The sequence below is a fragment of the Pan paniscus genome, chromosome 11 (genome assembly GCF_029289425.2).
Source record: "Pan paniscus chromosome 11, NHGRI_mPanPan1-v2.0_pri, whole genome shotgun sequence".
Lineage (NCBI taxonomy): Eukaryota > Metazoa > Chordata > Mammalia > Primates > Hominidae > Pan > Pan paniscus.
Genome location: NC_073260.2, coordinates 122,147,794 through 122,162,823, shown reverse-complemented (window position 1 = coordinate 122,162,823; position 15,030 = coordinate 122,147,794). Strand labels below are relative to the sequence as shown.

The window sequence follows — 15,030 nt, the reverse complement described above, 5'->3', positions numbered from 1 at the left end:
CTTCAGTTCACCAGCTGAAGCCCATCACACACCATTCCAGCTTCCTCTGTTTCCTTCTGGGTGGTGTTTCCTAGATCTTTGCCTCCCTTGTTTTTTGTTGCGGGCCAGGCACAAAGCCACCTGGCTCTGGATGGTGGAGACTTGGTTATTTTCCAGGCTGCTTTGAGGATTCCCCAGGAGGACTATGTCAGAGGTGCTAATGAGTCTCTGTTTAACCATGACTGTGCACTCCCCTGGCAATTGGGACAGAGAGAAACACCTTGCACAACAATTAGCTTTTCACAGCCATTAGCAATTTGCAGTCATTAGCACCATAGAAACACTGCAAATAACACCCAGGAAGCAAACACCACTGTAAGGCGGGCTCCTAAGCTGCATCAGCCCTCAGCAAGGCAGGAGTCTGAGAGCCCTAAGGTCCCCTGTGCCCACTTACTCCAGCAAATGGGTTTTGTGATTCAAAGTGCCTCTGTTCCTTCCCGTCATATCTTTGAAAATGGCTCTATCAAGCCCATTATTTGTTTCAGTGGGACATAAATCTTTCAGAAGAAAAGTCCAGAAGATGTAGTGCATAATAAAGCGATTGTGAATTCCCTCAAGACCAAGAATCCTAAAGGAGTCTGGAAGGAGTGGTGTGAATAATTGAAATTTGAGCGGAGTGAAACTCCAATGCAATGCATTGATTTAGCTCCAAAGCTGTTCATGGCAGCATTGCTAAATACCAGAACCATCTATATCTCTAACGGTAGGGATTGGTTAAATAATTGTGCTATACCCATTGAACTGAACATAATGCAGCCTTTAAAAATAATATTCTGGAATTTACAGGCAGATTATATCAAAAGGTTATAAAACTTTATTAACATTATTTCTTTTTTATTGTAAAATATGATATGCACCTTCTAAAATAGTAGTGATGATTGTCTCTGTGTGCTGGGAAAGGAAATGGATAATTTTTAATTTTTAAATTTTGCTGTTCTATGTTATTCTTCTAAAACAAGTACAGATGTATGTGTAATCCTTTTAATTAGAGAGAGGGATAAAGACAGCAGAGTGAGAAGGTAAGCCCTGTCTGGTGTAGTGAGTTTAACATACCTAAAATAATTTTAAGTAAATATTTTATTGAAGCATAACATATATACAGAAAAAAGACACCAATAATAAGGACAGTTTGATGATTTTTCATAAAGTGCATAAATCCAGATACAGAATGAATCTTAAATACCATGATGGTTATGCTTGTGGCTCCACAAATGTCTGCATGGTGAACAATTACAGTAGGAAGTCAGCTGAGTGTTGAGGAGTCAGTGATGCAAGTTCATCAATTGAAAGCTCATTATGGTAATTGCATTAGTCTGTTTTCACACTGCTACAAAGAAATACCCAAGACTGGGTAATTTATAAAAGAAAGAGGTTTAATTGACTCACAGTTCTTCATGGCTGAGGAGGCCTCAGGAGACTTGCAATCATGAGAGGAGGAGAAGCAGGCACATCTTACATGGTGGCAGGAGACAGAAGAGAGAGCGTGTGAAGGAGAAACTGTCAAACACTTATAAAACCGTCAGCTCTCGTGAGAACTTACTCACTATCACGAGAACAGCATGGGAAAAGCTGCCCCCAGGATCCAATTACCTCCCACCAGGACCCTCAACACGTGGGGACTATAGGGATTAATTTTCGAGATGGGATTTCGGTAGGGACACAGAGCCAAACAATATCAGTAATGCTGGAAGGAAAGGTGGTAAATCTCCATTTTACAGGTGCAGAAACTGAGTCCCTGGGAGTAAGAGTAACTTGAATCCCATAACTGCTAAATGGAGGAGCTGAGATTTATTCCCAGTCAGGCTCTGGAATCAATGCATTCCCAAGAAGAAAAAATACAGCTGGGGCAACTAGAGAAGGCCAGGGCATCTCTAAAAGCTTGATGACCAGAGAGTAGGAGATAGGGAAGAGCTGTGTCAGGGAGGGCTGGAAGGCTTGTCTGTTAGGAAGGAAGGGCAGAAAATCCGTTCCTGGCAATTTCTACAAAAATCAGACCAGTGGGGGAAACTAATAATGCTAAGTCTGGTGCCTTTGTGCACTTATATTTCATGTGGACCTGAAAGGTGGCCTTGAGGCTGATGGAGCAGAGATGCAGAGCACAAGAGCTCTGACCTCCTTCAGAAGTCATGGTTAACTAAGAAGAATGGGGTCTAAATTATTTTTATTTTATTTTATTTTTTTGAGACAGAGTCTTGCTCTGTCACCCAGGCTGGAGTGCAATGGCACAATCTCAGCTCACTGCAAACCTTGCTCCCAGGCTCAAGCAATTCTTGTGCCTCAGCCTCCCGAGTAGCTGGGACTAGAGATGTGTGCAACCACATCTGGCTAATTTTTATATTTTAGTAGAGACGGGGTTTTGCCATGTTGGCCAGGCTGGTCTCAAACTGCTGACCTCAAGTGATCCACCCACTTCAGATTCCCATAGTGCGGGATTACAGGCGTGAGCCACCGTGCCCAGCCAGAAAGGGAGTTAATTTATGTTTTCTTTATATTTACTAATACATAGGGGAGAAAGGTAATACTCATAATCCTCCCACGTAGAAAAGTGGCCCCCCAAATCTTCACTGAATGATCAAACTTCTTTTCCTTTGAAATAGGTGTTCTGGGGGAACCATGCAGAGGGCACACTCTGGGCAAGGAGTGCCTCCGGAGAACACAGGATACATGTTAAGGACCTTAGGTGATGAGAGCAGAAAGTCACCTTCCAAAATGAACTCAGCTGGGGAGGGACCAAGCTTGGAAAGTTTTTATGGAAACCATTTCATCAAAGATATATATCTAGGAATTTTGTTATCTTAATTAACTCAGAGGTAGCACCATACTATGCTAAGAGGACTGGGTGTAAGACTTGTAATTACCTCTCTTTAGGCCGTTAACCCTATTTGGTTACTGTAAGCTTTTCAAGGATTGAGGCCGTGTGGTTGGTCATCTCTATATGCCCAATGCATAATAATGTGCCTGGTAGATAAGAGACATTAAACAAATGCTTACTGAATGCATAAAACATGTGTCCTAGATATTCTAGGCTAATGCCACTTTAAATAGTCCACTGATTATGTACACTCGTTTGAGTTCAGAAACATTGATCATCAGAGAGTTAGGTCTGAATGTGACTGATGGAATTTCCGGGAATTTCCAAGAGATACTTCTCAGCAGTAGCCACTATACCAGCCATTTTTCATATTCCTCAATCATTCATTCATTTTAGTAAAGGTACAATCAGACAGAAATGAAGAATACTCCAGAAGTGAAGGAAGCGAGAAATTTATAGAACCTGAAATTGGTTCCTGGTCTTCATATTTCAGCAACTTCAGAATTTTTTTTAAATCCTCTAAGACCTTTTTAAACAGTCATTTATTGAAGTCTTACTAAGTAGCAGGCTTATACTCAGTGCTAAGAATACAAAAATCAGTAAGACAGAACACACAGATCTGAAAATAGATAAATTACAATCCAAGTTGGATAGTGTTTGTATTATGTAGGATGTCTTCAGTTGCAAGTAACAGAAAAGAAATAATGGCTAAAAAAAAGAAATTTTTAATCATCTCACAAATCATGAAAGACTAAAAGTAGATGGGTCCACATTGGTCCAGCAGTTCAATGATATCATAAAAAAAATCCAATACTCTGTCTTTTCACTATTCTATCCTTTGTCCTTGGCTTATTGCCTCATGGTCACAGAATCGTTGCTGTAGCTCCAAGTAACATGTTTGCACACAGTTGCATTTAAGTCAGGCAGGAAGGAACTTACTGTTTCTCTTTATAGCAGGAAACAAAAATCTTCTGAGATAAGCTGACCAGTAGACTTTTTCTTTGGTCTCATTGGTTAGAACTGGGTCACTTGCCCATTCCCAAATCAATCATGAGAAAAGGGGAATGGGATTGCCATGGTTGGCATAAGCCAATGATGCTTTACTCTCTCAGGCTGGAGGAAGGGGCTGCATCTTCCTTGAGCATGTTGCTACCACCTAAAAAATTGGATCCTATAACCTAAAGAAGGTGAAAAGAAGAGCAGAGGAGAAGTTAACCAACGTGTTTGCCACAGGGTTAAGCACAGAGTTGAGTGAATCAGTGTACCTTATTTTTTCTAATTTGATGCCAAATCTTCAGCTCCACCTCCCTTACCTAGCATAAGGCCAACAGCCCAAGGCTACAAGAAAACCTGGCCTTTCCCTGACACTGCCTTGGCCTTGATTGCCTCAGTGCGGAGAGCAAAACAAGCTGTCAGACTCAGCTCCTGCCCTATCCTTGAGCTCTAATAACCTCAAGCTTTTACAATTCCAACCAAGTTTAAAATTCTAGCTTGTTGATGTGAGTGGGAGTTTGGAATGCTGGAGAGGAAGGGTGAAAGTCAGGTCAACAAATGAGATTTGAAGTGGTTTTCCTTCCTCAAACGCAAGCCTCACATCAGGACTCTGAACTCAAATGGCCTCTCCTGAATGAGAGGGAGGGGGACACATGTAGGGAAGGCCAGGAGAGCCCAGCCATGGGTGTAGCTGAATGTTCTTTCAGAGAAAAAACAAGATTTCTCTCCCTGAAGACCACTGGGTACTGCTTTCAGAATTTACATAAGTGAGAAATAAGGTGCGATCTCAATCTGGGGAAGAAAGTTAAGGAGGTGATTGGAGGAGGACTCTGTGGAGGATGTGGCTTTGTTCAACACATCCGTAGACACTGGTTTTACAAGGCCACGATCGATATGCTACTGATATATGATAGATGATATGATTGATATGATACAATATGAGTTAATATAATACAGTAGTATAGCAATTCAATATAATGATACCAGTAACTAAAATTCATTGATCATTCACTGTGTGATTAACACAATGCAATGTATTATCCTTACAGGACTACTCATAATCATACTTACAGGCAAGTTTCATTATAATCCACAGGCTGAGCAAAGTCACTCTGTTAAACGGTGGACTCAGGACTCAGGACTGCAGGGCTGTCTGCCTCTAGAACCCTCCTCTTCACCATTTTGCTATTTTGCTTCCATTTGTCTCTTTCCTACCTGGGTGTTAATGCATATAGTAGTGAAAAGGCCAAGTGGTGACTACAGACAAAGACACTAAGCAAGGTTAAGTGAAAAACAGCTCATTGGAATAAATATTTCACTAGCTAGAAAAAATGAAAGAAATAACACCAAAAAGTTATTTTAAATGTTCAGAGAACAAAATAGTTAAAAGTTTCTTGTTTTAAAGAGTTCAAGAAAGTAAAAAACATAAGAGGAAATACAGTATTGATAGGAATTATATAAACAGATGAACTTCTTTCTCCATCATAGAATGCATGAACATTTATGTGTGTATTATCGAGATTTTGCAATTCCCTTGTGGTTTTTTTGGCAGTCATTCTCTAGCCTATATAGTTCACTCTTTTTCTAACTAACTCAAACACTCACTTTATTCTTTCATTCATTCATTTACCTAGTCATCCGTCAGATGTATATTCAGTCTCTTCCACGCACTGGGTACCAAGGAGGATAATGGAAGCTTAAGAATAAAGAAACACTGTCTCCTGCCTTAAATGGGATGGAATTTAGTATGCTCAAAAGGCAATTTTCCCCTTCAGATCCCCCTCAGACTCACTCCATTGCCTGTGAATGGTCCTGTGCAATAGAGAGAACTCCTTTAGCCCTCTGGCATGTGGTATCGCCGTACTGCAGGGAGTTGCCTATCTCTGATTTAGGACTGGAAGTGGAGGTTCAGAAGATGAGAAAATGTGGAGAACAGAGGACAGTAGATATGTTCCCTGTCTGTCTGATTGAAGCAAATTCTGGTTCAGGAACCCCCTGGGAAGTTCTATGACTTCAATATCCTATGGGATTTTGAAAACATGAAAGCTTCCTGGAATTGATCAACCCATCTTGGTTCCTTAAGATCTCCCTTCCACCTACTGGGAGGCACTAAGCTAAGGGTAGGGTAGGTACATGGGGCAATGTTTATTTCCAACCCCACTCTAGAGCTAACCTCTGCTACTGGATGCCTGAAACCACATGCCTGATTGTAGCCTTTGGCTTGACTCAAGAATCCTAATGAACCTCTCCAGCACATTTCTCTGTGTACTGGAGAACCAGTGATGAACACTATTCTTGAAACATCTCTAGAATTGTCCATACTTCTTTTCTGTATGACACCTCTTTTCATTTGGTTGTTTTCTTTTAAATTTTATTTTGCTAAAACTCACAGTGAGGTAGGTTTACATTCTCACAAAATATAATACAGGCAATCAAGAGATAGTCTAGGAGCCTCTCTTAAGGCTCCTATTACACACAGCCCCCAAGTACTGGGACCCCTTCAGACCATCTCAATTTTAGGAGGTGTTCCCAATCACTAACAATGGCCTGTGTCAAAATGGCTCCCCATAGTGATAGCCAACGTCCTGAGCAGGTGTCTATGTCTCAGGCAGCTGGTCTCTGTAAGGGGTATCCAATTATGATGAGGCTCCAGGAAGACGTATATGGGTGTGATGAGAAGGATGATGGAATGGGACCCAGGAGACACCCCACAACCACTATCACCAAAGCCTGGACATTTGTTCCTGCCCATTTCTATGCCCATATTTCCTCCTTTGCAAAATAAATAGTTCAGACTAGAAGAGGCCTCAGGTCCTATCGAGCTTAGATGATTGATGACCTCCTGAGTACTGTAAGTGTTATCTGCTTTGGCAGTTTGCACTAAGAACTGGACTTTAGAGATTTGGCACACTCTGATGTTTGTTCAGTTGGTAAGTGTGCTCAGTTTTTGTGGCATGTGTCTACAAAGCACAAAAGCCTTGGTTTCTCTGGACTTCTGAAGTGCAAGAGATTGATAGCAATCCCAGCCCAGTCCCAGGGAGAGACGCAGAAACAACGCTGTGAAAGGTTACTTTGGTCTCTATGGGAACCACTCTGTGCCCTTGACAGAGAAGACAGCTTGGGGAAGGGAGGCACATCCGAGAGCTCTGAAGCCTGGGCAGAACGCCCCATGGGCCCACAATGCCACGTACCTGTGAATGGAGAGAAGGGAACAGGCAGTCCCAGTGTGCATATTTGGAATCCAAAGTCCTATTTGACCTTAGATATTTGGAAGTAGGTGGGACCTGGAAATGCTAACACCCAGAGGCCGTGCAGTGTAGTGGAAAGAGAACTGGCTTTGGAATCAGAGGTTCTGGTTTGACTCTCAGCTCTGCCCTTACTAGCTACGTGACTTGGAGCAGGTCTCCTAACCCTGCTGAGTGTGGGTTTTCTTGTCTGTCCAGTGAGAAGCATTAGGTTTTTCCTGATGATCTCATAGGGCTGATGTTTCTGGTTACTTTTCCTGCACACAGTGTACAACCCCCGCCCCCCGTGATGCGTCAGTCACAGTCTAACAACAATATTAAGGAAGGATAATGATAAAGTTAATTTTTGTGGAGAATATAACATTGATGATATTGCTACCCACTGTTGCATTCTTAATATGTACTAGGCACTCTGATAAGGACTTCAGAAACATTAATTCATCACCTGAGATCACATGGCTGGTAAATCACATGGCAGAACTAAACTCAGACAGCTCTGACTCCACAGCCAAGGTCTTAACCCAGTGCGTGGTTCATCCCTCCTAGGCCAACAACCAGATTTCTTCCAGTCCTGGCTTGTAGAGAGTGAGAAAGATGTACTGGCTTGTCTACTCACATATTAACAAACAAACAAACAAATAATTAAGCAAATCAGTCAAATCCTTTAAAAGAGTCAAACACAGCAACTTTGGAAAATCATATGTTAAAAGATATTTATGGATCAGATTAAATAAATAAATAAATGTATGAAAAAAATGTGATTCTATTTTCACTAATGGTTAACCAACATTGCTTATTGCCTATGTATGACCTTTTCTTTGGCTTGTATCAAACAGGTATTTGTCCCACCCATCCACCCAGCTAAAAAAACAAGCAAAAAAAAGTACTGAACATCTTCTCTGTACCAAATATCCATGAAGTGCTCAGATTTAATGGTGATTGAGGTGTTTCTGCCCTCAAGCATCAGTCTAACCAAAGATACAGACAGAAAATTCAGTAGAGTATGACAGTGCTTTGATAGGGAAATAAACAGGGTACTAAGGACAGACAGAAAATTAGAAGTTAATTCAGTGTGAATATGTCAGAGAAAACTTCCCAGAAAAGGTGACAGCTAGGTTGAGTGGGAGTCAAACTGTTGGTAGGAAGGGACATGGAGAGGAGAGAAGGGGAAAGACATTTGGGAAGTGGGAGTGTCTTATGTGATGGACAAGAGGCACGAGAAGTGTGACCCACTCAGAGAGCCAAAAGAAGTTCACAGTGGCTGAAACATAGAGTCTAAGGACTGGAGAGGTGACAGCTGAAACACAGGCCATATCATGCAGGGCCACATAGAGTTTTGAATTTTATTGTAATCACACTGAGAATTAATTGAAGGGTTCAAGCCAGGGCCTAAGGAGTGGGTTATAATCCCATTTGTGTGTTAGGAAGATGATTCCGGCCGCAGCATGGAGAATGGATCTGTGGGGGGAAAAAGGGGTGGCTAACAGAACATAGGACTAGTTACAGAGTATTGAAATAATCCAGCCAACAGATGAAGATGGCCACCCAGGTACTGCCAGTGAGAATGGAGAGAAGTAGATACCACCTGAACACTTAGCAGAACGAGGCACGTTTAGCAATTGAATGAAGGTAGGGTGAAGGAGGGCATGGTGTGAAGGATGCTGTGTCTGCTGGTCCCCTCAGTCCCCGAGCAAAAGGACTGATTTTTTTTTGGTTCCAGGTTCTTTTCTGGTTCAGATAACATGGCTCTGTGTCCCCTAATTTTTGACCCATCAATCCATACTTTTCGACATCTCTCATCTGTTCTTTTGCCCCATATTTCCTTCCACCTCCCAGTACATTAACTAGGGCAATGTGAACTGCTGTATCAAAGCCAAAACTCAGTTGTTGACACAATAGAAGCATATTTCTTGCTCATGTAAGAGTCTTCTCTGGTCATTCAGAGGCTTTCTTCCATATGTGGGTTTAGATAGGAGGCTTCCTTCTGTTGCATGGTTTGCCATTCCCTGGGGCCTGAGTTCTCAGCATTTAGATGGTAGAGGGGCAAGAAGGTGGAGAAAGTGTCTTTATTACTTAAAACCCACCTACACCTCCATTCATAAGAACTTACCACATGAGGAGGGAGCAGGAAGATTTGCTCAACATCAAGCCACCTCTGTCACACCCAGCCTGCCTAGGTTTTAACTCCTTTTTTTTCTCTTGTCTTTATTTATCTCCTTCTCCTACGATCTGACAGTTGATCACTGGAATGGTTGTAAACATCTTCATTCATCTGGTTTTGATGTAGAAGGAGGATGACACTTCTCAAATGCATCAACAACGGAGAAAGAATAATTCACCAACTACTTATCACAAGGTAAACCCATGATCATTTTTCTTCTGCTGAGCAAAGAACACCTAAGAGACAGGAGACCTGGCTTCAAATTCTGGCTCCATCAATAACTTACAGCATGACTTAAGCAAGACACTTCACTTCTATGGACCCCAATTTTCCCATCAGTAAAATGGATGGAGTGTGCTACACCGATATTTCTCCAAGTGTGTTCCAAAGAACATTAGGTTCATGAGGTGCTCTTTGAAAAACTCTTCTATGGTCAAATAGATTTGGGAAATACTGTGAACTTTAACCACTGCTTTGAGGACAGCTGAGGCTCATAACAATAAGAGAGGCTCTGATAACTCCTATGCTGAGGAAATCTGCTAGACTTTAACCTGACATTTCCTAATCTTGAGAGGTGAAATTTATATATTCAAGTATTAATCTGTTATTAAACTGTTTTACCACTCATGAATTGGTCAATGGTACAGAGAAGCTCAGATTCCAGTGAGAAAAATGAATTATCTCAGTAACTAAGACTCAGAGTAAGGGAAAAAGAGGGAGAGCTGAGGACTGACATGGGGAAAAAGAAACCTTTTATGCATTGAGAAGCTGCAGGAAATCTTTCATGCATCGAGAAGCTATGAGAAAGCTCTGCACCAAGCCAATGTGTCCCTCTTCTATGTGGGTGACCTGCAAACTGCCAGCGACTAACCCATGGAACTTTGAGAGTCTGGATGGAAGTGATGTTTCTCATTGCCCATGAGATTCTGCCTAAACCTCTCACCTGTTCCAGATGGACCATCTCCTGTAGACAAGCTGCTGATGTAAAGGTCCTAGACACTCATAAGTCACTCAGAACAAAAAGGGATTTGGCCACCTTTTGAGGGGAGGATGATAATGAGGGGAAACGCCTTCAGATCAAGGTGGGGCAGGTACGGCCAGTTGGAAATTCCCTTCTGAGCCAGGAAAATGGTGGTGATTTCATTTCTATTTATGTTGTTTAACCATGAGACATCGTAGTAGATAATGCTTCCTTATACCATGTTCTCATACTCAGCTAGATCGTTTGCAGCTATGGTGTCAGTACCAGAAGCTGGCAGCTTCTCTCTCAACTATCTCTCTTTTTCTCAGCCTGAGGATATTTTTTAGCAGAAGCATGTTCTACAGCAAGCAGACACAGCTCAGAAGTGTAGGAAAATTAATACCTCCAAAGGTAGTCTCCAGCCAGAGGGAGATGCAAACTGGTGGATACAAGCCTCAGTCCCCCTGTACTCGTGCAGGGTAATTTTGAAGTATACTCTACTTTTTTCCGAGCATCTTCAGCAGAGCTGAGCTCCAATAGCCTATATTAGTAGTTCAATTTTTATTGCACCTGTCATTGGCTTTTCTCCTTTCTGCGTCTTAATTTCTCCATTTCTCCACTTGTATTTCTCGAGATAAACACCCAAGTAAACTACCTGAAGCCAAAACTGTGTATCAAGTTCTGCTTTGGGGGAAACCCTCACAAAAATAAAAACATTTTCATGTGGCACTCCTTAGGTAATCACAAAGTTCCCTCTTGCCCTAAACTTCAATGCTCACTCCTTTGGTCACTCTCAGTGGCCAACTCTGAGCCAGTCCCCATTTCACCAGGAGTGAGAGAATGAAGACAAGTTTGACCACATTTGGATTTTTTTTTAAATGATACTTTAAGTTCTGGGATACATGTGCAGAACGTGCAGGTTTGTTACATAGGTATACATGTGCCGTGGTGGTTTGCTACACCCATCAACCCGTCATCTGCATTAAGTATTTCTCCTAATGCTATCCCTCCTTTAGCCCCCCAGCCCCTGACAGACCCTGGTGTGTGATGTTCCTCTCCCTGTGCCCATGTGTTCTCATTGTTCAACTCCCACTTATGAGTGAGAACATGCAGTGTTTGGTTTCCTGTTCCTGTGTTAGTTTGCTGAGAATGATGGTTTCCAGCTTCATCCATGTCCCTGCAAAGAACATGAACTCATCCTTTTTTTTGCTGCATAGTATTCCATGGTGTATATGTGCCACATTTTATTTATCCAGTCTATCATTGATGGGCATTTGGGTTGGTTCCAAGTCTTTGCTATTGTGAACAGTGCTGCAATAAACATGTGTGTGCATGTGTCTTTATAGTAGAATGATTTATAATCCTTTGGGTATATACCCAGCAATGGGATCGCTGAGTCAATGGTATTTCTGGTTCTAGATCCTTGAGGAATCGCCACACTGTCTTCCACAATGGTTGAACTAATTTACAGTCCAACCAACAGTGTAAAAACATTCCTATTTCTCCATATCCTCTTCAGCATCTATTGTTTCCTGACTTTTTAATGATCGCCATTCTAACTGGCATGAGATGGTATCTCACTGGACCACATTCTGATTTTAGCTCTCCTAATTACTTAAGGTTAAAAATAGTCTTTACTGCAGTGAACCATTTTTCCAGAGAAGCCCAGAGCTTGTGAGAAGACCAGGGAGTTGTGAGCTGGTTTCTGGGACATTTTAATAACTTAAAACAGAAGTGCACATATTTTATGAAACATCTTCCAATTATCTTTAATTTTTATATATAACAGCTTTGCTGAGCTTTAACAGCTTTATATAATTCATATACAGAACAGTTCACCTATTTAAAGTGTAGAAGTCAAATATTTTTAACATATAGAATAATGTACAACCATCATCATAATAAATTTTAGATCATTTTCATTACCTCCAGAAACCAATTAACCAAACAAACAAAAAACCCATACAATTCACAGTCTCTCTCCATTTTTCTGCAAGTCTCCTAGCCATAGGCAACCATCAAGTGACTTTTCATCTCTATAGATTTACCTAATTTGGACATTTTATATAAATAAAATCATACAACGTGTGGTCTTTTGTGATTGGCTTGTTTTTCTTAACATAATGTTTTCAAGGTTCATTCATGTTGTAGCATGTATAGTACTTTATTTCTCTTTGTGGCCAAATAGTATTCCATTGTACAGATATACCACATTTTATTCATTCCTTCATCACTTTATGGACACTTCGGTTGTTTGCACTTTTTGGCTATTATCAATAATGCCGCTATGAACAGTCATGTACAAGTGATTGAGCGAACATATGTTTTTATTTTTCTGGGATATATACCTAGATGTCCAATTGCTAGGTACCATGGTAACTCTATTTTTTGACCTTTTTAGAAGCTGCCAGACTGTTTTCCAAAACAGATGTAACATGTTCTATTCCCATTAGCATTGTATTAGGGTGTTAATTTCACCCACACTGTTTAAAAATGCCTTTTTAAGGCTGGGCTCAGGGGCTCATGCCTGTAATCCCAGCACTTTAGGAGGCTGAGGTGGGCGGATCACTTGAGCTCAGGAGTTCGAGACCAGCCTGGCAAACATGGCAAAACCCTGTTTCTATTAAAAATACAAAATATTAGTCAGGTGTGGTGGTGGGTGCCTGTAATCCCTGCCATTCTGGAAGCTGAGGCAGGAGAAACGCTTGAACCTGGGAGGCAGAGGTTGCAGTGAGCTGAGATTGCACCACTGCACTCCAGCTTGGGTGACAGAGCAAGACTCCATCTCAAAAAAAAAGCTTTTTAATTATAGCCATCCTAGTGGGTATGAAGTGGTATCTCATTGTAGCTTTGATTTGCAATACCCTGATAACTAATTATGTCAAGTACCCTTTAATGGACTTACAGGCCATTTGTATATCTTCTTAGGAAAAATGTCTATTTCTACTCAATTTTTAAAAATTTTATTTATTTATTCTATTTCAATACCTTTTGAGAAACAGGTGGTTTTTGGTTACATGGATAAGTTCTTTAGTGGTAATTTCTGAGATTTTGGTGCACCCATCACCTGAGCAGTGTACACTGTACTCAATGGGTAGTCTTTTATCTCTCACCCCTTCCTACCTTTCTCCATGAGTCCCCAAAGTCCGTTATATCATTCTTATGCCTTTGTGTCCTCATAATTCAGCTCCCACTTATAAGTGAGAACATACAATATTTGGTTTTCCATTCCTAAGTTACTTCACTTAGAATAATGGTCTCCAACTTCATACAGGTTGTTGCAAATGGCATTATTTCATTCCTTTTTAACTCTGAATAGTATTCCGTGGTACATATTTATCACATTTTCTTTATCCACTTGCTGATTGATGGGCATTTGGGCTGGTTTCAAATTCTTGCAATTGTGAATTGTGCTGCTATAAACATGTATGTGCAGGTATCTTTTTCGTATAATGACTTCTTTTCCTCTGAGTAAATACCCAGTAGTGGGATTGCTGGATCAAATGGTAGTTCTACTTTTAGTTCTTTAAGGAATCTCCATACTGTTTTCCATAGTTGTACTAGTTTACATTCCCACCAGCAATGTAAACGTGTTCTCTTTTCACCACATCCCTGCCAACATCTATTATTTTCTGATATTTTGATTATGGCCATTCCTGCAGGAGTAAGATGGTATCACATTGTGGTTTTGATTTGCATTTCCCCGATCATTAGTGATGTTGAGCATTTTTTCATATGTTTATTGGCCATTTGCATATCTTCTTTTGAGAATTGTCTATTCATGTCCTTGGCCCACTTTTTGATGGGATTGTTTGTTTTTTTCTTGCTAATTTGTTTGAGTTCCTTGTACATTCTGGATTTAGTCCTTTGTTGGGTGCATAATTTGTGAATAATTTCTCCCACTCTGTGGGTTGTCTGTTTACTCTGCTGATTCTTTTGCTGTGCAGAAGCTTTTTAGTTTATTTAAGTCCCATCTATTTTCTTCGGTTTTGTGGCATTTGCTCTTAGGTTCTTGATTATGAAGCCTTTGCCTAAGCAAATGTCTAGAAGGAATTTTTCAATGTTATATTCTAGAATTTTTATGGTTTCAGGTCTTATATTTAAATATTTGATCCATCTAAGTTGATTTTTATGTAAGGTGAGAGATGAGTATCCAGTTTCAGTCTTCTACTTCTGGCTGGCCAGTTATCCCAGCAGCATTTGTTGAATAGCGTGTCCTTTCTCCACTTTATGTTTTTGTTTGCTTTGTCAAAGATCAGATGGCTTTAAGTATTTGGCTTTTTTTCTGGGTTCTCTATTCTGTTTCATTGGCCTAGGTGCCTATTTTTATACCAGTACCATGCTATTTTGGTGACTGTGGCCTTATAGTATAGTTTGGAGTTGTGTAATGTGATGCTTCCAGATTTGTTCTTTTTGCTTAGTCTTTCTTTGGCTATGCAGGCTCTTTGTTTCATATGAATTTGGGGATTGTTTTTTCTAGTTCTGTGATGAGATGGTGGTATTTTTATGGGAAATGCATTGGAACTCTAGATTGCTTTTGGCAGTACCTCTAGATTGCTTTTGGCAGTATCTCTAGATTGCTTTTGGTAGTATGATTATTTTCACAATATTGATTCTACCTGTCCATGAACATGGGATGTGTTTCCATTTGTTTGTCTCATCTATGATTTCTTTCAGCAGTGTTTTGTGGTTTTCCTTGTAGAGATTTTTCACATCCTTAGTTAGGTATATTCCTTGGTTAGGTATATTTGCAGCTATTGTAAAAGGGATTGAGTTCTTGATGTGATTCTCAGCTTGGTCACTGCTGTTGTATACACAG

The 15,030-nt window shown here is 40.7% G+C and overlaps 1 long non-coding RNA gene across 4 annotated transcripts in view; it reads right to left on the bottom strand.

The window, feature by feature from the left end:
- Positions 1-898: 898 nt before the first annotated feature.
- Positions 899-15,030, bottom strand: part of LOC106635092 (uncharacterized) — an 84,919-nt gene continuing 70,787 nt past the window's right edge. For 3 of the 4 annotated variants that reach the window (XR_008619802.1, XR_008619803.2, XR_008619801.2), the window contains 2 exons: positions 4,916-5,059; positions 899-4,029 (listed from right to left, as the gene is read on the bottom strand). This is a non-coding gene — a long non-coding RNA (uncharacterized LOC106635092). Of the gene's footprint in view, positions 4,030-4,915; positions 5,060-7,534; positions 7,665-15,030 lie in introns of all 4 variants that reach the window. The other variant, XR_008619804.2, reaches the window with a different exon arrangement.